The sequence below is a fragment of the Rissa tridactyla genome, chromosome 5 (assembly GCF_028500815.1).
Source record: "Rissa tridactyla isolate bRisTri1 chromosome 5, bRisTri1.patW.cur.20221130, whole genome shotgun sequence".
Taxonomy (NCBI): Eukaryota; Metazoa; Chordata; class Aves; order Charadriiformes; family Laridae; genus Rissa; species Rissa tridactyla.
Window position 1 is genome coordinate 79,483,848 of NC_071470.1, and position 23,745 is coordinate 79,507,592.

The window sequence follows — 23,745 nt, forward strand, 5'->3', positions numbered from 1 at the left end:
GCATTATTTGCGACAGGTTCTATGAGCTGGAAACAGACACTGATGCTACCCATCCTACAGATGCTTTTACTGCCTGCCTTCCAGATCAAGGGCCTGCTTAGGGGCACGTGACTTAGCTTAGGTGGAACAAACAGTTTTCTCCCTACTAAAAGAACATTTCGAGGCAGATTCTTTTATAACAGGTATGTAGGCAGCAAATCTTTAATTGTTGTTATGCGTGTATTTCTGTTTGGTGCTCCGCACTGGAACGCTGAAATGCAAGGCAAATTCTGCTTCAGGTATTGAAGTCAATCTGTTAATCAATTCGTGCGTATGGGATTTTAAGTATCAGCAGCTATGCCAGGGAAACAAGGCATTCTTTTTTGTTACATTATTTTTATCAGTGATGGAAAAAAAGGCCAAGGATTCCCCATCCTCTTCCCTCTACCTCCCTTAAAGCCTAGTCTTTGTTTCTTGTAAGATCCCTTCCTTTCTCAAATTTCATCATTTTCATTGCTAAGCATAGTTTTACAAGGTCAGTTCCAAAACCATTCACAACTCCACAGTGTATAGTGTACATCTTAACTTCATGCTTGATTCCGTATAGGCTTTATTTAAGCTTTCTGTCTAAAACTTTTAAAAATCTGATTTAGGGTGAAATTGCAAATCAACTTTCGGAACTACTTGATTTATATCAGAGACTGGTCGATAATCTTAAGAAATGTGCTTGATGCGCTATTTAGGGAAGTTTAAAGGCTGTTTGAATCACAGCTTAAAAAAATGGCCTGAGCTTAACAGAACAATAAAATAAATGGGCTGTGTAAGCTTCGCTAAGTTTAACAGAACTGCTCAGTAGAAAATGAAGGAGTCTTAAATATAAGGATTTGTTTCTTCTGTCACGATGATATTTCTGTTTTATAATTTATACAAAAAAGGGTTATCTTTTTTTTTTCAAATATGACTATCTGCTTCAGTACGTTAACATTTCTTAGGAGCCTATGGAGTTTTGTTCCTCTCTCACATTCATTCCACCATCCTGGGATAAAAAGGACTCCTGGTACACTCTATTGCTTTGTTTTAATGCGAGGGGCGGGAAAGGGGGAATAAACCTCTGTGCCAAAAGATTATACAAAGTCAAAAATTGTTTAAAAGTAAATTCTGCATCTGTTGTCACTTAAGATTTTCCCATTGTGTTTGTGTCTTCAGAGCAGCTGTTTAGCCCTCTGCATTTCCCTGCGCGCTTTCATTTAAGTATATGGGTCTCTTTTCATTAAATATTATTGTCAGAATTACACATCTGTAATTCCAGTTTCCAAAATTGGAAAGTTATTTCTATTTGAATAGCTTACCGCTGCAATGGGCTCGGAAAAATTAGCCAAGAACATTTAGATTAATAATTGAATTCTAATTGGAAGAATGATGAGGCACTGGAACAGATAGGGGTGAAGTTGTCAAGTACAAGGAGCCTGCAAGAGTCTATGGAACTGGTTCTTGACCTGTACACGGATTAGAAGTTTACCACAAACTTTAGGAAAAACAGTGTTTTCACTGTTTTGCATATTTCTCAAGCAATGTGATGCAAAGATCATATGTTTTCTTGATTATTATTGTTCTGTGTACTTCAATATTAATGTTAATACCTTTCTTGGAACCATTCTAATGCGTGGAAGGTACTTTTTCAGATTGCATCTCTTAACAAAATCGTTTTTGAGGCAGTACCTTGATTGAGCAGCTCATAAACTGTTCATTCTTTGATAGGCGCTTGTGCTCTATGCCTTGATGCTGAGGCTCCCTAAATAAGTGAATTGCTCAAATAAAGTGGAAAAAAACAGAAATCATAGGTGAGATTTTCAGCCGTGTCCTGTTCCTTTAATGGCTGTTGGCAAAGTATTAGAAGAATAATTACTTCTGCATTAGTGGTGTAATAGAAAGAGAAAATCTCCTGTTCCAGGAGAGCGGAGATTCCCAGATGCCGACACTGGTATGTCTGCCCTTTATTGATCATTTTACTTCTCTCTTCAGGAATAGGTTGTGTGTTTCCATACTAACAAATAGGAATACTAATTATTCATATCCGCATTTGTCTACTGCAACTGGAGTGTAGTGCTTCATCCACATGCATGCTTGAATGCTGATCTCAATGCCTGAATCTGCTGGGGGATATCGAATCAGAACTTACAGAAAATATAAGCTATCTTTTAGCAAATTAACGTATTATGTAAAATTTCACATTCCCTGACTTAACATGCTTAAAGCAGCATTTCTGAAATTGTGGGCTGAGGCTGTTTGGAGGTTGGAAGGCGTTAAACATCTGCAACTGGCAATAGTTCACTTGCCCTAAGGTTGAGAATGGAAAATTACTGGCTGGATGTGTTTTTTCAAGTCAGGAAACTGCTAATTACCTCTTAATTGCCAACAGGAGATCATTTCCTCCAGGATAAGTGAACAGCCGTTTGTGACCAGTAATAATCAGGTTTCACTTCCTTGTCGAAATGAATGCAAGCGATTCCCACTTCAAGGTCCTACTTGAAAGTTCAAAAGGCACTGACCTAGCTACTTTGGATGATTTCACACTTCAGTAATTTTAGTGGTTGCCAAGGCATTGCCAGTACGCTATCGCTTCATCATATGGATCGTATTCATTAATGCAGGCCTAAAGCTAAATGAATATGGAACTCAGCTTTGACTCATTTGGGGAGGTAGAGGTTTCATACTGTAGAATAACATTTGTTGTTTTCTTATGACTTATTTACAACTCATACCGATCTGACAATATTTTTCTACCAAAAAAGGTCAATCTCCATATATTTCAGAACTGAAAAGAATAAATAAGAGACATGAAGGGAGAATACTAAATACGAATTTGTAAAAGCTCTATCTGAATTGCTGCTTCCTATTTATATTCTCCCTTTTCCATTTTCCATCATAAGGAAGCATTACACTCAAATCCGCGTGGTCAAAAGGGATCAAAGCATATATAGAGCCAGGAATTTATCATTAGCCCAATTAAAATCTTTACAATCTAATCAAAATCCAAAAGCAAAATATTACTAGTTCAATCACAGTACTATTAACACTCACGATCCAAATGAATGTCAAAAAGCCTCATTAATAATACCCTTACTACAGAAGAAAACTTACTAGTGGCCGCCCCTTTTCTCTGTTGTTAGGCTCGCCCTTCCAACAGCCCTCTGGCATGTAAGGTCAACAGCACCAGCCATGCTCCAACAGAGAGGGAGCGAAAATTCCCAGCAGGTTATCAGCATTGCAAAGTCTTCACGAGGAGCACACAGTGCAAATAACAACCAACCCCTTCCCCCAGACGCTAGTCCTACTTCCATTTTTATATAGTCTGATCACATTTGGCTCCCCCCTCAGTCATGGCCTGTAAACTTGGGAGAACCTCCCCTAGCCCCACAGCCCCCAGGAGCTGCAGCTCGGGGCACATCAGGTCTTCCCAGAGCAAAGCCCAAACGTGCAAGGAATGAGCAACGGATGGCCTTGGTGTTGAGCGACAGCGTGGCTCAGGCCACAACAAGGCCAGGCAAGTTCTTGAGATCCTGCCCTGTCTGGCCAGTGGAGGCCCTGGGACCTTCTTCTAGTACAGACAAAAGCGTTACTAGCTTAAGAAAAGCTACAGAGGAAGGGCTGAGGTACTGAATTTGGTCTTGGGTTTCTTTCTGCTGACGCGTGAATGGAACTACTATAACACATGTGGGAATCTTTGCGTTGGTTTATTTGGATCATGAGAAACTGGGAGGTCAAAACATTGCCTTAATTACAGTCTCTTTCTAATTCTTGTAATTTTAAAATGAAAAAGATAGTATTATTTTACATAATGGTATGCAGCAAAGTCTGTGTTTGAACAATAACTACAGCTAAATGCCTTAATGTTTCCCCAGATGACTAGTTTCAGCTATGGCGCTTTACTCTCTCTTCCATATTCGTATTTATATCCACATTCTCAATGGGTACATAGTGCTCAGCCTGTAAAAAGAGTTTAATTACTCTGTTGGTTTTTTTTAGAACACTAGAAATGAATGAAGATAAAAAGGGATATGTATGAACTGCAATTTTTTTTTAATATTATCAGTAACGCCTTTACGTACCTCCTAAGACATGTATCTCTACTATTGAAGATTTGCTTCAAAAAAAGTTAAAAGCACATCATAGCCGTATGTCCTCTGTGTGTGTGCAGTGAAGGATGGTGAACATGCATTGTTGAAGCAGCTTGAATTCCTTCTAGTATTTTAAATCCTATCTGAGTATGAATCACTTAATTACATTCGTAAATTTTGTTGCTTATTCATCAAAAACTTAGAAGAAAAAATTCCCACCAGTATTGAAAGGGCTTTGTAGCTTGGATCAAGTCAAGGTTCAGTGAGTTGATATGAGTTGATACAGTTGAGGAGACTCGTTCGGTTCCTTTTTTTTGCCTTTTTGATATGTATTACATTTATTATAAGGGTAACAGAAAGGTGGCAGGTCCCAGTTTCAGGGAATCTGATCAGGTGAATGTTCAGTTGAACCTCAAAAAGAGGAATGAAATAGAAGAAACCAATTGAGAGACTGAAATGTTTTAAAAGGTTTAGAAAACGTGACACTGAATTAGAGATTTTAAAGCTCAAACTAGCTGCCTGATCACCATCATTTATACTACGTTTTAGCAAATGTTTTTGATCAGAATAATAACATTTTTATTTTCACAAATGCATTTTGGTTAAACCAGTCATTTGGATACGTACACACGATTCAAAATAGGAGTCAGGTTTTTTCTATTTCCCAGTTCACATTAAAATACTACATAGTGTTGCCTCGTAAGTCCTCTGTCGATTTTACTTTCATGTACCACTTCCATGTCTCTGGGAAGTAGGCGGCTAAAATCTGATTAGTGTTAGGAGAACAACAAAGGCAACGCATCTCTAGAGGGAGTTTTGTTTATATACCTTGCAGTATCTATATATGAAAATCCGGGATCTGTTAAATCCTTGTGCTTGAGGGTTTTAAGTATAGTTATTACATTGCCAATAATCTGCTTCCACCCATAGCTGTAAAACTATTTCATAATGACTGGTGATTTCAGGATTGTTGTATATACACTTGAGCTTGCAAATGAAAATTACAGAATTTTCATGACTTTGACCTGAAGGAGTTTTCTGGGCTTCTCTTCACGAGTCTGAAGTCGTCGTGATGTGTGACATGTATGAATCAGGGATTTGTTCTAAGCAAAGTGTTTCAATGCTGGCATATCTTTCAGGTCTCGGGTTATCGGACGTGACAAGCAAATAGGAGTCAAGCTTAATTTATAGGAATATGGCAGGCATTAAAAAAAATATATAAAAAATTCAAGGCATCTGACAGAGTTCTGTTGCACCGGCATAGAGCCAGTGTGTCAGCCTAAACACAAAATTCTGCGTTTCAGAAATATCTTCTATGAGTACATAAGAAATAAAAACATTGTAAAAGAATATTCAAAAGCATTTTTAAGCTGTAAAATTTTGTTCTGCCATCCTGATCTAATAGTTTGCTTTAACTGAGGCATCCGTCTTTTCAAAATTGTTGTGCCATTAGTTCGTGAGCTGCTGTGGAGCAGTGAATTTCTGACTACTAACTTTTTTTTTCCCTAGCTTATTGCCGAATACCTAATTTATTATAATTTAATAATGTAAATTGGCATAACCTCTAACATTTATGAGAGTCTCAGACAAGTATTAGTTCTGATGTCATTTAAATTTTATTAATCTTATCTGCCCCTTACTCATCTTGTAAGTATCCACAAAATCTGTATAGATTTTCTGCAGGCAAAATTCATCCACTGGTCAAAACCTCCACCAAATACTTTATTCATTGTTAAAACCAGGCAGCAGCAGAACAGAAGGGAGAAGGCTTCAAAGGGTTTTTCTAGTTAACTTGGGTCTTATTTCTAGCAGGCATAAATCTGTTCCCTGCAGTGTGTAACAGGCTTGAAGGAGTAGAAGCTTGTTGGAATACAGTGGAATGCAGTAAACAATCTTCAAATACTAATAAGTTAGTAAAGATAAACTTCCAGTAGTGTAAGTATTGTCACAAGTTAAAAACTACTTTTATAAATTCGGTTTGTGACCGCATAGCGCTGTGTCATCATGAGACAGCACATTGCCACATAGGCACTGGCTTTGGAGCTTAAAAGGAGCTGTGTTAGCGTGCTCTGCTCAGCAGGGAGTGGCATTTTGGTGCAAAACCATGGCGAAGTCTGAAGCTAAGTCAGCAAGTGTCACGAGCTGATACAGAGCAAAGTTACCCTCAGCAACCCCAAGAGAGGATAAACTTGTTCTGTGGGTACCGATTTGAACTGAAACATGACAAAACCTCCTCTAGGCCCTGCAGGCAAAAGGACTAAAACACTCGCACATTCTACACACGGAGCAGGCCAAAAGCAGGTACTAAGAGCGGAAAGTTAGTTATTGTTTAATTCGTTTTCACACAGCACGTCTTATTTTTTGAACATTACAATATGACATTAAGATAATATAAACATGTCTGTTCAAAAGCTGTTGGGAAAAATGAGTTGTCAGCTAAGATATATTTTACTTAGCTTTCATAACTTATATTTTAAACCAATAATAGCTATGCATGTTATTATACAAATGCATAATATATGCACACCAGATGGCAATTTGGAAATAGATGCATGAGCTGAGGATATATGTAATACTTTGCTCACAGCATACCTTGAATTCAAGGAGCATTTCAAAGAACACACGGATTATTTTTTTTCTTGCCTTATAATGAAACACATTTTTTCAATAAAGGTGTTTTCTATTAAGATTAATAAACTAGGATTGGAGCAACACATCTCTCAAACAATGCGATGCTCTGGTTTGTTCTGTTTCCGCTACTATATTAAAGCATTAATATTAAAAGCTAAAATAGCTTGTGGTTTAGAGTGGTAATGAAAAAAATCACAGATAAAATGTCTGAAATAACTGTAAGAACATAAATACTTTATATTTTTATCAGTAATAATGTACTTCCATTATAAGACAAGCAAAAGATCCTTTGCATTTAAATTTTAAATGAGTCTCTAAAAACTTCTAAAAAATTGTATTTTTAGATTAGCAAAAGGGGATTACATATTTATAAAGCATTCCCTGCTTATATTTCCTGAAAAGATGTTCCCAAAAGATCTAACGGGAATACAATCGGGATGACAGATTCATCAAAAGAGTTTGATGTTCTACAATAGAACTCCCTCACACTTCAGTTTTTCTACTTACATGTCTTAAAAAAAATGTTGAAGACCTTACAAACTAGTGATTTGGTTTTTAATATGAAGTGTGGACTATCTTCATTATTTAAATCCCAGGATATGTATAACGCTTCGTTGTCTTCTGTCTCTCACAATATCAGTTGTTCGTATTGGGCTGTGTAAATGATCCAGCTCGATTTGCTATTGCAGCTGTACGGCAGCCATTTAAAAATCCCAACTGAAGTCGGGAAGAGGGAACATCTGGGTCTTTGCACATCTGGAGCAGAATTTGAGAACTGAAACCCCTCCCTTCCTCCCAGACAGCCCTAATTTGAACAAGTAGCTCACGAGCCTCAAGAGCATCACAGCAGAGAAAACACTGGAAAGGGAACGGCCACGTAACGCCACACAACAGCACAGCAGCCTTCTGTGCCCTCTTCTCCCCGTTTGGGGGATTACTTCTTCATTTGTCAGAATTTCTATTCTGTCATATATTTGACCCGGAAGAATATCTACTCTGGCACATTATGGAAGATAGCGGTGTGTTGGTTTTGCCTTCTTCACAGTAAGTGTGAGATACCAGCGGCGAATACCCTAGCTGTCTACTTTGTCTGCTTTTGGTGTGGCAGTTGAGCAAAATAAGCAATGTACTGAGCAGTCACGTCTGCTCCTGAGGCCCATGTAGTGGCCGGTTGTCACCTGAAGCTCTCTTCTTGTTGTAGTACAGTGAGAAAGACACCTTGCATTCAAACACTTACAGTAAAGGAGACTATAGAGCTATTTTGGAAAGAAGTAGCAGAAGAAGGAGCATCTTTCTGTTGAGGACTGCGCTTTTTTGTCTTGGTCAGTTTCTTGGAACTGACTTTGGGCGTGCCTTGCCACGTAGCTCATGTGAAGAAGAGTCACCTCCCTACTGATCTCAGTTCTGTAATCAACTACCTCGTAAAACTCGTCTCTTCTGCTACAACAAAATCTCTTAGACTGTTGGTTATCTGAGGTAGTGGTTATGCCAATTAAAAGAAGTAATTAAGATTTATTATTGTTTATGGATACCAAAATCCTCTGGAGGGTAATTGAGATCTAACTCGCCAAAGTTACTTAGAGCCTGTATTCCAACGAATAATCCTACAAGAGCAGTAGCCTCATCTGCAGTACATAATTCAGTCGTATGGAAGCTGTACGAGCAAGAAGCCTTTCCCATTCACCAAGGCAATTTCTTTTGCAGCATATGGTATGAAGTGCAGTTTTGCTTCTATATATAGCGATTGGATTATGATATATGCACGTCTTGCATGAAACACATTTGTAATTAACTGAAACTATCTTGATGAATAAAGCAAACCCATCTACTATGAGTCTTTTTCTACTGGTGAAGTTTTCTTCATTGCATTCCAGCCCCTGCATTCAAACTCTACTTCAATAAACGGCAAGACAACCCTGTAAAAGAAATAGAAGTAAATTACGGCTTTTTTCTCTAAAGTATATCTGCTGCCATCTGTTGACTTCTGAAGTACTTTCTAGTCTTAAATAAAATGCAGTCAGATTATCAGATGTCATACATACAATTGAACCTCTTAACAGCTCTTTAAGATATTGCCAATTAGCCACTTGAAACTGAGCCATATGTTTCCATTTTGTAATAAAAAAGACACACAGAAAAGGCTAGAACGTGTGAAAACTCGCTGCAGAATAGTGTTCACAGGGAGATAACTGAGTATTTCGATGCAAGATGGATGGGATAATAGTCTACAGGAATGTGGGGTCAAAATTTGCAGCTGGGTTTAGTTTGATTGTGGGAAGAGTGGTGGGTTTGCGCTTGCTTATGTAAATATACAGGATTCATTTACAAATTCAAATGAGAAAAAACTAGTTTGTGAGAGTGTAGAACACTACAACAAAGCAACTGGAAGGCTATTCTGCATAAATTCTCTTTGCTTGTTGTGTTATGTGCACAGCATGGCCTGCTTCCAGTTTTTCTCCCTTAGTACCGTATTTAGAAATCTGTGAGTCTTATTAAGGGAAAGAGGCATTTTTCCCCTCATGTTTACAGCAGCATCCAAAATTGGAAGTTATTGGCACGTATATAGAATTTTTAAGATGTCCTGTGTGTTGCAATTCATTTGAAATTAATTAATAACACGTAGTTTGTTCTAAAATTGTATTTTTGAGGACAGTCCCCTATACATTTCTAACTAATGCAATCGTGGCACGTTGTGCAGTATCCATGGGCGTTAAGCTATATTTTGTATTAGTTTTTCATAAGGTCTATTATCTGTGATAAACTCCTTCCTCCAACAATGATGCTTTCTCTCTATCCTTTTCCTAATCGGTTTGTAAGACAAAATATATGCCTTAGTGTGATGAAATTCTGCACTCGAAGTGCATTCTTCCTGTCTGAAATGTGTATTTTTGTTCTGATTTTTCTATTTTGAGCATCTCCAGGAGAACGCTTTGATCCTCACTGCTAATACAGGAATTGAAACATCACTGTAGCAGGGGGGAATTGCAAAAGGAAGAAAGTGTCTAAAATGCAGTAATTATTCTTCAGCCCATTTTGCTGTAAAGGATGAATTGTGGTAGTCTAAGCAGCATCAGTCACTGCACCTATTTGCTGCCTTCTGAAAAGTGATGAAAATTCTTAGCGCCCTGAAGATTAAGAAGAGCTGCATATCGCCTAACGCTGTTGGTATCTTAGTCCAGAAGTACTAAGGACCCTAACAAAATGCAAGCACTAAGGAAGTCTGTGGCACTGTTGTAGTTTTACTATTTCTCCCTCTGTTCCACACAAACTGCATCTTTGACCACCCCAAGCCTACGAACATCCAGATTAAGCGTGTCCTGGCATAGCATTCTAAACCAGATCCTGCTGTTCCATTGGATAACGCAGTCCACCTCTGTCTGCGTCCAAACTCATCCTTATTTGTGACTTAAAGCAGGTTTGGAATGGTGTGCTCCCTACTTATTGGCAGTGTGTACGGGCATTTACAATGCTAAAAGAAAAAAGTCACTTCTATAGCTGTAAAGCTCTGTTCACATGGCAGACGATATATTTTCTAGGTGTCAGTCTGATCAGTTGGATTTATTTTGATCCAACATGTATTTGTTGTCATGTTTTATGGAGAAGTAAATAGTATGTTTAAAGCAAATGCACATTTGTTTATCTGTCAGTTGCTTTAGCTTATATTATTCCTGGCTTGTTACAGGACTCACAACTGTCATCCCTAGTCTTAGTGCATACCATCTCCTGAGAAGTGATGCCTGCCTTCCCCAGGAGGAACTGATCCCAGTTGGCCTTAACGTTTCTGCCAGGAAGTGACAGTTGTCAACCTTCTACCAGAGGCTCTAGAGATACCCCACCAGCACGGGAATTCGCAATCACTGCTTCATTTTGCATCTGTGCCCCAAAAAAAGACTTCAGGCCTTTTTAAGGATATTCTGATTAATTTTATATGCTATTAGATTGAGTTTTGTTTTTAAAATGTTTTCTCTTTCAAGTTCCTGGGCTGTATCTTCTTTATTCACTAGCTGTAGAGTAGAAACAGGGGACCTGCTAATAAAAGCTATCAATAAAAATTGAACTAATTAAGTTTCAGACATAATCCCCTATTATTATAAGAGAGCTCAGTGAGACATAAGATAATGGAGTAATAAACCCCTGAAAATTGGGATTTAGCAAGGAAATACCGACAGAGCTTGGAATGTAGTGTTGTGATCTCAATGATATAAATGTTTCATCAGCTGCTATTGATAGATTTTAAGCAGCAGAAAGACCTGAATACAGCAGCAACAGAGTTAAGTTTAGGCATAGATTATTTGCAACAACTTCGCATCTCCATTGTTTTTAATAAAAAGAAAACAGAAGCCCTGATTTCGAGGTCTTCAAAGAATTTGAAATGTTAAGGGATAGTAAAAGTGGCGCAAGCATAACCCGACGCCTCTATGCCTAAAGTAATAAGTATAATTTAGATGATCCTTTTTCTTTCATCATGGGTATCATGACTTAAAAGGATTCCAAGCTATTACATATAGAATGCTAAGATTTCAGATCACACAGTAGTATACTGTCAAAAATATTGGAGCAAAATGTTCTGATACTTCTTTTCTTGAAAAGTTTATTTAAAAGCTCAGCAAACACCTGAATAGTAATGGAAATGACCGTGATGTTAGATTTTTCTCCCCTGCATAACATACTAGATGAATATTTTTTGGTTAATCTTTTATGTTGATTACAGAGGAATCCATTTTTTACGTCATCACCCAAGGGCAGATCTGTAGCAATGAGTTCCAGAATGTTCCAGAATGTTCCGGTGCACAAATGAGTGCTTGCCAACTTAGCCTGTTCAACCAAGATAGCAGCTGAAATGAAGGCTGATAATTACGTTTACAAAATGGCACATAGCAATTAGAAATAATTTGGGGGGTTGTGATTGGGTTTGAAGTATGTTTATTAAGTGGAACTATACTATAGTCTTTTATTAGATCCAGAGTAGTATGTTACAAAGAAATTACTACTCCTGAATTCTGTGTTGCATAGATATTTATCAACATGATGTGCCATAGCTCTAAAGTTCGTAGTTAGGGAAGAATTGTAGGAGACGTTAATTTAGAAGCTAGAGAAAGTTTTGTGTGAATTGGGACCTAAAATATGTATACAGAAATGCTATTTTCACTTTCCTTTATCGTCTTCTTCCATTTTCTACCTTGCTTTTCCCTTTTTCACTCTCTCCTTTCTCCTTGTCTCTCTCTAACAGAATGTGGACCGCTCCAGAAGAAGCGCTAGTTTTTCAAAGAATATGTCTCTCCTCTTCAGGTTAGATTTCACCTTGAAAGAAGGTGGTAGACAAGTAAGTACTTTCTGTTTGGCGCAAGTGCGAATTTGTTCTAATATAAAGCAGCAGAAAGTTAATGGGCGGAACAGCTTACGAATCCCTGTGGTCATCAAAGACAGATGCGGGTAGGGCGCACGTCATTAATGCCATCTTCTGGGTGAGAAGAAAACACAGCTAACTGATGTGAAGATTATTTCAGAGGAATACTTCTTTTATCCTCAGTTTCTAAAATGACTCCCTGCAGTGTCTCATTTTGCTTTGGTTTTTTTTAAGCCCTATGGAATTACAGCCAACTGTAGTTTTCCACTCATTCATACAAATACCAGGTGTGTAAAATTCTTGATTGCCTTCCTTTTTGGCAATGAAGTGCAATCCTACAATGTGCCTCCCAAGAGAACCACTGGCCAAGGGGTTCCTTGGCTACTTGATCAGTCTCGAGGAGCAGCAAGAGCGGGCTGCTCAGAGGGCGGCCAAGGGGAAGCTGAGGGATGCAGTCCTCCAGGATCAGAGCAAGGCAAGCAGGGCAGGTCCAGCGACAGTAGCCAGGGTCAGCCACGGTTCAGCGATTGCCAGACAAGCTCGTAGTGATGAGGCATGTCCAAGAGCTCAAGTCAGCAGAGCAAGGTCAAGATCAGCCAAGTACCAGGCCAGGCATGGACTTACCTACAACATCGCCCAAGCTTACACGCAACTCTTGAGTCAGTGGATGGGGAAACAAACATAGCTGTTTCCACGGAGTCTAGTCCAAGGCTCTATAGCTATATGACATCAGAGCAGACCTTGAACACAGGAGCTACACCCCTGGAGCAGGGGGAGAAGGTCTCAGGGGAATATTCCAGAGATGGATGGTATAGCTGGTCACAGCAATTAGAACCTGTTGGTTCATGCAGGACCCGGGCAACCAGTATTTACTGTTTCTCATCACGTACTTTTAAGCAGGATCAGAGGAGGAGATACATTGAGGAAGAGTTGACCAACAGGTATTATGCAAGCTCCATTCCAAAGAAACAGGTTTCACGTGGAACCAGGCTAGGTTAAATTAGGCAAAAGGCAAATGAACGTTGCTTTATGTGGGGCCCTGATGTAGAGATTTGTTTCACAAGTGACCTAAGCTTTGTAAGAGCGGCTTATCTCAAACTTAATCATTAAATAAATAGGTAAGTTCTTAACTAGCTGAATTTGTCAGCTGGGATTCAAATGGGCAGAGCAAGAAAATATCCTGTTGTTCAATTCAGAAGATGAACAAAGGACTTTTCTGCAAATGATACCTATGTGCTGGAATACGTAGCTGCCAGAGAATGCAGCTTCGAGGGGTGAAAAAATACAAGGGTGACATAATTAGTGTAAATAGACAAAGCAGCAAGCATGTCTCGTGGTGGCTGGAGGGAGGCCCCCCACATATGTAGAGAAAGGAACCGGAGAATGCAAGATCAGATTTTAGGGGATTAAGAAGGGATAGACCTATCCAAGTGTGGATGAAATGACGTAAAGAAAACAGAAATAATAAGGGGAAAAAAGCCAGTGGCAAGAGAATATCTAGTCCCCGGAAATGAGCAGAAGCTGGGATTTGAGGATATAAATCTGGAATGGAAAATAGCAACTTAAGGTTTGACATTTGTTTTAATAGGAATCGTGGTATTTTGCTTGGCTCAAGAGAAAAGGTTCTCATCCTGTTTCAAGTAGATCTCCTTTTTTTTTTGGTTTGCTTCTTGCATTTCCAATCCTGAACGGTACTGTAACCAAGTGAGATTACCTGCTTATTTTGATTTTCCCATTACATCACTAGTTTTGGCCATCTTGAAACATGCAGAAAGATGAAAACTATTGGAAAGAATACAACTAGGTTCTGATGTAGGCATTTTTTATTTTTCATCATTTTTCCCCAAATGATAGTTGCTACTTGGACTACTTTCATTAGGGAAAGATTTTGTAAGAAAGTTCACGTCTGATTAATTTAATGATATAGATCCATGGTCATACTGCTTCAGACAATTTCCATAGGAAATTAAAATAAATCTTGAGCCGGAATATGTTTTTCGTGGCCAGGTTTCACTTGTAGTGCTCACACGTAAAGCAGTGATAACGTATCTCTACTTGAGTTTTTTCAATGAAGTTTTATCTTTTACCTTAAAATATTTGTAAATGTGTAAGTAATAGCTGATCCGGTATGTATGGGTTTGAGTTCTGTAAGCTCTCTAAGATTTACCACTGTTAATACTGTAAGCTTACTGACCTCAGATATGTATATAAATACACCTTTTCTGAGGTTTAGGGAGCTTCAAAAAGCAAGTTTATTTGTGCCTTACAGTTTCTGGTGCAGCAAGCATTATTCATCTTCTTTTGTGACACTTCTGTAACGAGCAGTATCAATAATGTCTTGCTTTCTCTTACTAAATAAGAACCAATATACACGACCAAATTAAAGCGGCCTGATTCCAGGCAAAAAGCTGCAAATACTCTTGAGTGACTGAGTAAAATGGAGGAAGCGAAATCTCTTACCTGGTACTAATAGAGATCCTCAAAATCTGCTGAACTATTTGCAGTTTTATACCATTATTTCTTTAGTTTGACTGGCTGATTTTGTAGAAGTTTATTATTAACTGGTCAGTTGTTTCTCCACTTAATTCAGTGAAGAAATACAAAGGAGGAGAAACAAAGCAGAGATGAAAGTTGATCTTACTGCCAAACTGTAACACTTTCAGTCAAGAGATCTGAGCTGCTTACATAGTTCTGTCATGTAATATTTGTAACCTCCAGGAAATTTGCAGAAAGCGGTTTCATAGGAAATATTTCACGGATACTTCTCCATTTGACAAAATTCTGCCGAAATACACAGATAAAGGTGTACGGGGAGATAGAAGAGGGAAATAGCTTAGGTTTCTGCAGCGTGCTGGCAGTTTACTACAAGCCTTGCAGTTCCCCAGTTCTGCCTCCACTGTGACTGCACCACAGCGACCAGCATTTTCACATGATGTGCTGCCATAGTTAGGTGAGAAATTGTTTTACCATTTAAAAAAAAGAGCCTTCCTAATTTAAAAAAATCCCTCAGCTGGTGTGAATGACATCAAGACCTTTCAAAGCTTCAAAAAAGAAACCAGTAAGCCTGACACCATCGTTGCTACGTATCAATATGCATTAGCCTGACACCGTAATTAGTATACCATCAAATATAATATGCAATAATTTAATTAGTATTCACATGGGTAAATATGTGTTGGGAAGAGTTCTTAAAATAGTTGATGGAAAGAGAAATTAGGCTTCACAAACCCTTCAGGGTTCTTTCAGGGAGGTGCCAAGCTTATGCCAGTTGATGCAGTCTGCTTGGGTAACTGGAGAGCATTTGGGCAAAATTCCTTGCCACCAGGCCATCAAGAATTTAGTCAGCCAAGGAATAAGAGCTCCTTGTGTAGAAGAATAACTGCCTTGGCTTGTCAGGGTCCCAGCAGCACTGACATGCCATAATGGCCCTGAGAAGCCTCACTGGGGACGCCCATGCACTGCCCGTGGGCTGGGAGCTCCACGAAGGCTCAGTCCTGGGCACCCAGAGGTGTACCCCTGTGCCCAGCCCCGTCTCCTCCAGACCTGGCTTTCCGCCTGCTTTCCCCAGGTGGATTCAGGACCTGCACTGTAGATACCCTTGTCACCAGCGCTATCTCCAGCCCAGTCTCCTACGCCTTCCAGTCGGACTGCGTGGCGAGTCCCAAGGACATGACCCCCTGTCTTGCCTTGCTGGGGTTTCGGACTGGGGGATTGTGCCCTGGTCAGCAAGGGCAACGTCCTGTCTCTGCTTCTCTGCAGCAGCCACATCCTTGCTGCCCCCAAGAGGACAACAGTGGAGAGGAGTAAATGGTCTGTTGCGCTGGGCAGCCGTCAGTGGAGATCCTCTTGCTGGGCTCTGGGCTGGGCTCTGCCTTCCTCAAAATGTGAGCGACTAAAAGAAGTTTTCTGCTAATAGCAAGTTTTTCAGAGCACCAAAGACAAGAGCTTATTGGAAAGAACTGCAGAATGACCTCGTGACGCTGAGTGACTGGGAGAGGACATAGCAGATTCATTTCAGCATAGGTGTATGTAAAGTGATTCACACAGGGTGGAAAAAAAACCTCTCTGTAAAATAATAGACTTTGAATGAACCGTTACCAGTTGGGAATGAGATATTGCCATAAACGTCAGCTCAGCATTCAGTAGTCAAAAAATCAAATGGAATGCTAAGAATTACCAGGTACGGAATAATGAACAAAATACAAAATTTCTTGCTGTCCCTGTGCAAGCTGCGTGTGTGCCCGGATCCATCAGTGTGGTGTGCAGCATTGGTCTCTCTCCGTCTCCGAAAGAAAAGATGTTAAAAACTTGAAACAGTTCAGAGGGAGTCAGCCAACATGATCAAAAGTATGGAGCAGCTTCTCCACAAGAAGCAACCTAAGACTTCTTCAGCCAGGAGAAGTAACTGGGAGAGAGATGGTACAATTGTAGGTGGAGAGAAAGCAGTCATTCCCCGTCTCTTCCAAAACATTTCCTGAATGAAGGCATTAAGGACAAGTTCAAAACCAGCAAAGGGAGGCCGATCTTCACACAACTTAGACCTGAGCTGGGAAGTTCTAAGTTTTTGGATGATAAACACGCACACGACCAAAAAGAAACTGCCAGAAGTCAGAAGGAAAAATCCACCAGAGGTTATAAAACATAAAGACTTCAAAAAAGCTACAAAATGTCAAGAGATGGATTTGGGGGCAGTATCATTGTGTGCTTGCTCCAAGCTTCACCTCTTCCCCAATGTCCATTTTTGGCTACTGCCGGAGACTCTTGCTGGCCTAGATGGACCCTTCTTTGGACAAATAATGTCTATTTTCTTCTGATCTCTGTTTGACAAATGTAACACATTTCTCTTAATTTTGTGAAGTACAATTTCTAGGAGTTCTTTCAAAGTAATGAATTTCCAGCATCTTAAGTAGAATTTATTCTTCCGTGTTCCTAATTTGGGGTGAATGTATTTGTCATCCATTTTCTGTTGCTCACTCTCGTTCACTGACTGTCTCACTTTAATAAGGAATTGATAATGAAATATAATGCCCTTTCAAAGTCATGCAGCAGTTTGAAGAAGATCATTACTGAGAAACAAACAGGACCGGTTTATAAAAATGGCAAGAAACACAATGCACAGGCACTACGCATCTGTTAAAGACATGCTCTTCCTCCCTCTCCATATCATTAATCACCCAGCTCTAATGTTTAGCCATAATTATCATACTAATTTGAGCATTTTTTTCTTACCGTGGATATAGATAATGGCTATTACTTATGGCCTCTCGTTATTTAAAAAAAAAAAGGAAGTGTTTGTGGATGATCAAGAGTCCACAAATAAAGAGTTTCATCAAAAATCTTTGCTTTGGAGAGGTATTTTTGGTGTTTCCTCATATTCAGTGAAAGCAATTTAACTAAGTAGGGAGTTGTTCTACCACTGGATCAAGGTAATCTCCTTTATTTTTGACAAATGCTTAGAAAAAAGTGTTATTGGAAAGCATGCAAAAAAGAATGTAACACAAATAGCAAAACTCTCAAATTATTTTTCTCTCCCTCAGACATAAACCAGGAACTTTTTAATTGGTGTTTGTCTGCTATTTTTCAAGACCAGAAAGGGCAAAATGGTGTCCTACTGAAAGCATTTAACGAGGTAGCTGTGGTAGGTTTGTATAATTTAGCACAGAGATGATCAGCAGAGTAGACAGGGCAGGAAACTATTCTAAACAAAACAAAAATAAAGGCTAAATACATTGCAGGGACGCTGTCTTCCACAACGGTTAAATATGTTTGTTTTATTTATGTACAGCTCTTCTTTTCTTTACGTACTTGGTTGTGGCCTACCTCAACTGAATTCTGGCTGGAAAACAGCCCTGATGAATGACACGTTGACGAGGAACTGTAGGGAAAGGGTAGAAATTATGCAGCAACTAGAAGTTAGCATGCAGTGAACGAGAGTTAAAAGGAGAGTCTGAATGTGGTGGCACTTAATCCCCCACGTAAGGCTTTATTTTAACAATAAAAAAGTCATACACAGATGGAAACAGAAGTGGGTTCAGTGTAGCTGTAGGAGTAGTTCATGGGTGTAACCGGTGCGGTGGTTTACACAAGACGGCATTAAAGCAGTGCTTGCAGCCTGGAATAGGCAACACGCTTGGGACACGCTGACTTCAACGCTGGGTTCTTTCTAAAGGCAGATTGGAAAGCACCGAGCTGCCAAAAATAAGAAGCCTTCACCATTTTAATAGTACCATACCTAACTCAATTTCAGTTCTAGAGAATCTGGTAAGCATAGGATGTATGCAGAATAAACTCCAAAATATTGGAGCCTGATCTAGGTATATATTAGTCTGGTTCTTAACTAGCGCGAGTCAGCTTGTGTTGACTGGAGTACCTGGCTCTCAGGCCCGTGTACGACGTGTTTCCGTTGCCAGGCTTCTGGTTTGAAGGAAACACAAAAGCGCGGTAACGCATTCTAAAGCTCATTGCTACGAATGGGGGGGAGGAGAGGAGATATGATTTTTCAAAATTATTTTAATATTTTTAAGAAGCATCAAAGTTAGGTATGGCTTTGATTGTTCCAGTACAGATTGAAGAGAATCCTTATTCAAAACAACCAATATCATTATAAGAAGTGCCTTAACGGTGGGAAGTTCGCTCCGGTAAGCCGTTTGCTTTTAGTTCTGAGTCATCTCTGAAGGAACAGCGCATGCTGTTGTTTTTCTAAAGGTGTATTTTAAACCAGCTCCCCAATTCTCCTGGCGCAGAGTTAAATAGTTAAGCAAGATTACGCAATATCTGGAGTGAGCGTGTGCGCATACAGTGTGCAGCCTTGCTTTGTTAGGAACACTCGGGTGCTTTTACTACCCTTGAACAACATACAGTACATTCAGCATCAATTTTATTCCCCTTTTAATTTAGAAAGGAAAACTTATGTTCCCAAAGGTACGACTCACTTTTCTTATGAAGTATTGTATTTCCGTGATTTATTGAGATATTAACATGGAAATGGTGATGTTAAACAATACTTGGAATAGCTCTAAAAGTGTAGTGGGAATCATGATTTCATAAGAAGAAAATTAGTTATGTAGGTAACATTACTGTATAATTTCCCATAGGATCTCTACATCAGGCAAGATTTTATTATATTCTAAAACAAAGTTGCTTGCACTCACTTTAAATATAAAGTACTGCTGAATACGACAATATCGTAAGGCTGCTCACAGTACAAGCAAAGACATCTGTTAATGGTACCATGAATAGTTATGAACTGTGGTACTCAAATGGCTTTGCCAGCAAAGCATTGCCTCCTAATTTATTTTTATAGCAAAAACCATTTTTCATGGTTTGGTAGTTTGCATTCAAATGTACCAATAACTTCCAAGGCAATCACTTCTACACAGCGTGTTTTATTTGAGAACATAAGATGCAATAGCTAATGGTGTGTTGGTGGGTAGTCTTCTCCATCAGCAGTTTTTGTATGAATCCTTATGTTATTTTGCCTTTTTATTTTTTTCTTTAGATCCTGAAAAGGAATTATTGCATAAAAGTATGCTTATTCTATGGAAGACTTAATTTAATTTCTTATCACACAAATGAAGAGGGGAAAGGGCTGTGTAATCGCACTGGTTTTGTCATCCAATATGCTACAGCTGAATCGGGCATTTTATGTTTTCACTCATTCCTGGAGGCATCACCGAAAACTAAAAGGGAACACAAGTGGTTTCAGCTGTCACAGATCAGAGTTCAAAAGCCTCTAAAGGCCTCCACGGAAATCAGCTGAGGACAGGAGGGAGGCAGCAGAAATTAATTAAGCTCTGCCCAAACCATTTTTTCACATTTGTGGTAGTTAATAATATAACTGATTCTGGAAGCCCTTTGTGATGATGACACTGTTAGTAGTCGGTAAGTGCTTTCATGGGTTCGCCAGCTTCCTTGTGGCTTATTGTCACGTAATCGTTTTAAGGGACCGTTGTGTGGCTGGGTAGTCGGGGGCGCTGTGGCTGTTGGCTGGCTGGGCTCTTGGCAGGCTCGGCTTAGGCTGTGGTAAGAGCCAGGGTTCATCGACTCCACTGTCGCAGAGCCTCCTCTGCGCGCTTGGCCCTGCTGTCGGCTCTTTTAAATTAAATCCACTTTCCTCTGATATAATACCACTAACCCCTGTGGGGTGTATGGCCGCATAAATGTAAGCGTTACCCTTCTCTTTTGAGGGCAGATGAAATCTACTGAGTAACTAGCAAAAAAAATCCATCTTATTTATCGTATTAGGACGATGTGAGGTCTGTAGTGAGTTGGTTTTGAACAGACCTTAGAAAGGAAAAAATTAATTGGGAATCTCATGACAGAATGTTAATCAACGTTCAATTCATATTATTAAAAAACAAGACCACAATTATGATTTTAGAAGAGCTCGCTTAATTCTTTTATAGGTGCGCTGGTTGGTTCAGTTTGGGGATTGTTTTTTGATTGAGACTTCTTGAAGTCTTTTCCAAGCACAGGTTCAAATTTCCTCGTCTTGCCGGTCTCACGAAGCAGTCAGTCCCTGACCTGCAGATACACCTACCTAGCCTTGGGGTTAAACACAAAACGGGATCGTGCTGAGCGATGCTGTTGCTATTCCCAGAGGGACTCAGAGCTCTCCGTAGGGAGCCATTAGGTAGAGCAGTTTCACGGATCAGTCAAGTGCCGCTCCGCCTCCGTGTAAGCCCAGGGGATGGCTTGCCAGCGCCCCCCAGACCTGCCAGACAGTGCACATCCCACGCTGGTGGCCCTTGTACAGACGCCACTTGAAACTTGCACTTACTATTACAATTTAATACTAATATTTGTTACAACTAGCCTGTAGATTCATCTTGGATGTCAGAAAGCTTTCGCTTTTCCCCCGCCTTTTTTCCTTCTTGTAATTTAACCGTACTTTGCGTAGTCACTTCTATGGGAGTCTTCATGTGAGACCCTCCCGCAGCAGTGCGGCCTTAGGGTTTTGAAAGAATCAGTTTCTCCCACTCTTGGAGGGGAGGAAAAAAAAGGAAATAAAAAAAAAAAAAAAAAGGCATTCCTGGCAAAATCTTTCTCAAGCCAGATATGTCACTGTGGGACACTCAGCTTTGGAATTTCACTTAATCGAAGGTGTTTCAATTAGGTCGCCAAAGACCTTTATCCACAAAGGCCGCTACTGCTCCAGCTACAGCAATAGCTCCATTATGATTCAAAGTAGCTTCAGGGAAGCTGCCGTCTTCCCTGCCTTCGCATTCTGTCAATCACAATCACCTCAAGCCTCTGACTTGCATAGGCAAAGCACGGCCTATTTCAAGATACAGTTGTTGTGTTGAAGTCCAACTCTTGTAGCAGACCGAGTTTGGGGTGCCTCGGATGAATGCCAAGAAGCAGCCTGGCAGCTAAATAGCTGTTTACTGTCTCAGTCAGGTTTTGCTACTCCTCTCCCTTTTCACTAGCATCGCTTTTTCATACCTGTTGCAAAATGCAGCCTGTTAGCTAGCATTTAGATCCTTTTTGTCAAGAAATACAGTTCTGAAATATATGACAGTGATATATTCTAATAAGGCGTTTTTTTCATGTGATTCTAACTATAGGTTTATGATACACCGTAATTAACTGGGCTTATAATAATAAGTATTTTTAGACCAGTAGCCGTAACAAAAAGCTGGGCCTGCAAAACTTCGGTGTCCAAATAACATCTTCCCTGCATGCCTCTGCTGACAAAGAGTTCTTCGTGCTGGAGCAAAACCGTCCTGGGAGCTCGCAATTAAAATCCCTGCGAAGGTGTGTCTTTTGAGCCGCCCTTCCTAGACATGCTTTGCACGGGGCGCCACTTCAGCCATCACAGCTAAACAGGGCTGACACTGATGTGTCCCTTCTGAGGTCTCGAGCACGCTGAACGCAGAAGCTGTTACGCTGTAGGGGATATCGATCAGATCTAGTTAGCGCGTGGTGACTGTGTGCTACTGAAACCAATTGGACAGATTACTTTGTGCTCGCTGGCAAGTAAAGCTCAACTCAAGATGTGATCAATCCACCAATCTATAGTGACAGAATAATACATTAAAACAGATTGATCCTTGAGCTACACTAAATCAGGTTAAATCCTTGTCCTTGGGCGAGTTTGTTTTACAGAAATACGATTTACGTATGACTTCCGTGGTTTCTGTTAGAATTCTTTAAACACTGTATTTTTCATTAACATCTTCCTTGCCAGAACTGCTTTCTGTTTTTCACCCTGCGCTGTGCCGAATGCTTCCCACATAAGTGCATGTAATAGTCGTTTCATGGGCAGTGAACTGCAAGTTAATTGTAACTATTCTTTATGAATTCCTCCTTGAGTTTCTGCCTGCAAATGTGATGTTTGCTCTCCGGTGATGCCAGAGGTAGAAGGGTTTTGTCAGTTCAGAAGAAATTGTTTTATCTATCTGTCTACCACAGATGTGTTGTCTGTTGGGATATGCAATTCAAGGGTGCCACGCTTCATCTTTTTTACACTTGCTTTGGGGAAATACCACTATTTGCGATGAATGTATAAAACGGAGGCTAAAATTGTGGATCGCAGATTCAGTGAGTAAAGGCTAATGGTTTAAGAGGGAAAAGTACCATGGTCCCTTGTATACATCAGGATGGCAATTGCTAATGAGACAACTGTTGGTGATTGCTTTTTCACGACTTTCAAGAATTTCTCTGTGTAACCTGCTGCTGCTCATCAGCTGTTTTACTTCAGAATATGCTTCAAAAATATGTCAATAGTCTGTTTTCCTATTGGGCTACCAGCAAAAGGAACGATACGTGTGGCATGGCGTAACCTTCTTGTCGTCGTGCTGCAGAGTCTCCTGCTGGTGAGTTGCCTGGGCGCTGCTCTGAGCCGACAGCAGGCCTGTGGGATGTGGCGAAAACACCGTTCTTAGCTTCATGCTGGGAGCCGTGCACTGGGACTCGTGGTCTTCCTTCCCAGTCGTTCTGCTAAGCCTTTCTCTGGTGCTTCTCCTGGTGCTTTTGCGCAAAGACGTTTCCGTCCGTGTTTCTTTCGTGCCAGTCTCGGTATTTCTGTTACAAAACTCTACCTCTTCGCTCTGCACTGACTGCCTCTTCCTTTCCGTGAGAGCGGAACCTGCAGGTGACTGTGCTAGGTAGGGTTTTTTGAAATACCGGTTTTAAATAGACAAAAATAAGTTTAAGGAAGCCTCCAAGAAAATTAATTATACTCCTTGGCATATGAAACCTAATAAGACTATTTTATTACTCTTGCACGCTTAGAAATCACATTCCTATTTTTACCTCCTACAGGAAATCAAATTGTTCCCGTCGATACATATTCAGGGTTGATGTGCCGTAGCGTTTGCCGGAGGAGAGGCGCTGCAGAGCCCCATTAGAACAGCCCTGTTTGGGCTGGGCTCCAGGGGAGATAGTTTGGGGGCTGCGTGCTCTGCCCCCAGCCTCTTCCCCCGCATCCTGTTGGCTCCCTCTCTGCTACCTGAATATATATTTAGGCTGTAACAGACTTCTGAGCTGAGGCTTAGCTTGTAAAAGAACAAACCTTTACGAGAAAATAGAAAAATAGAGTTAATACTGGCAAAGTAGAACTTCTGATATTTCCCTGTCGTTCTCTGGCTACTTAATATATCTACTTAAAACCAAATGCGCATAATGCTTTGGACTGCGGTCTATTTGGTTGTAGAACTGCCTATACAA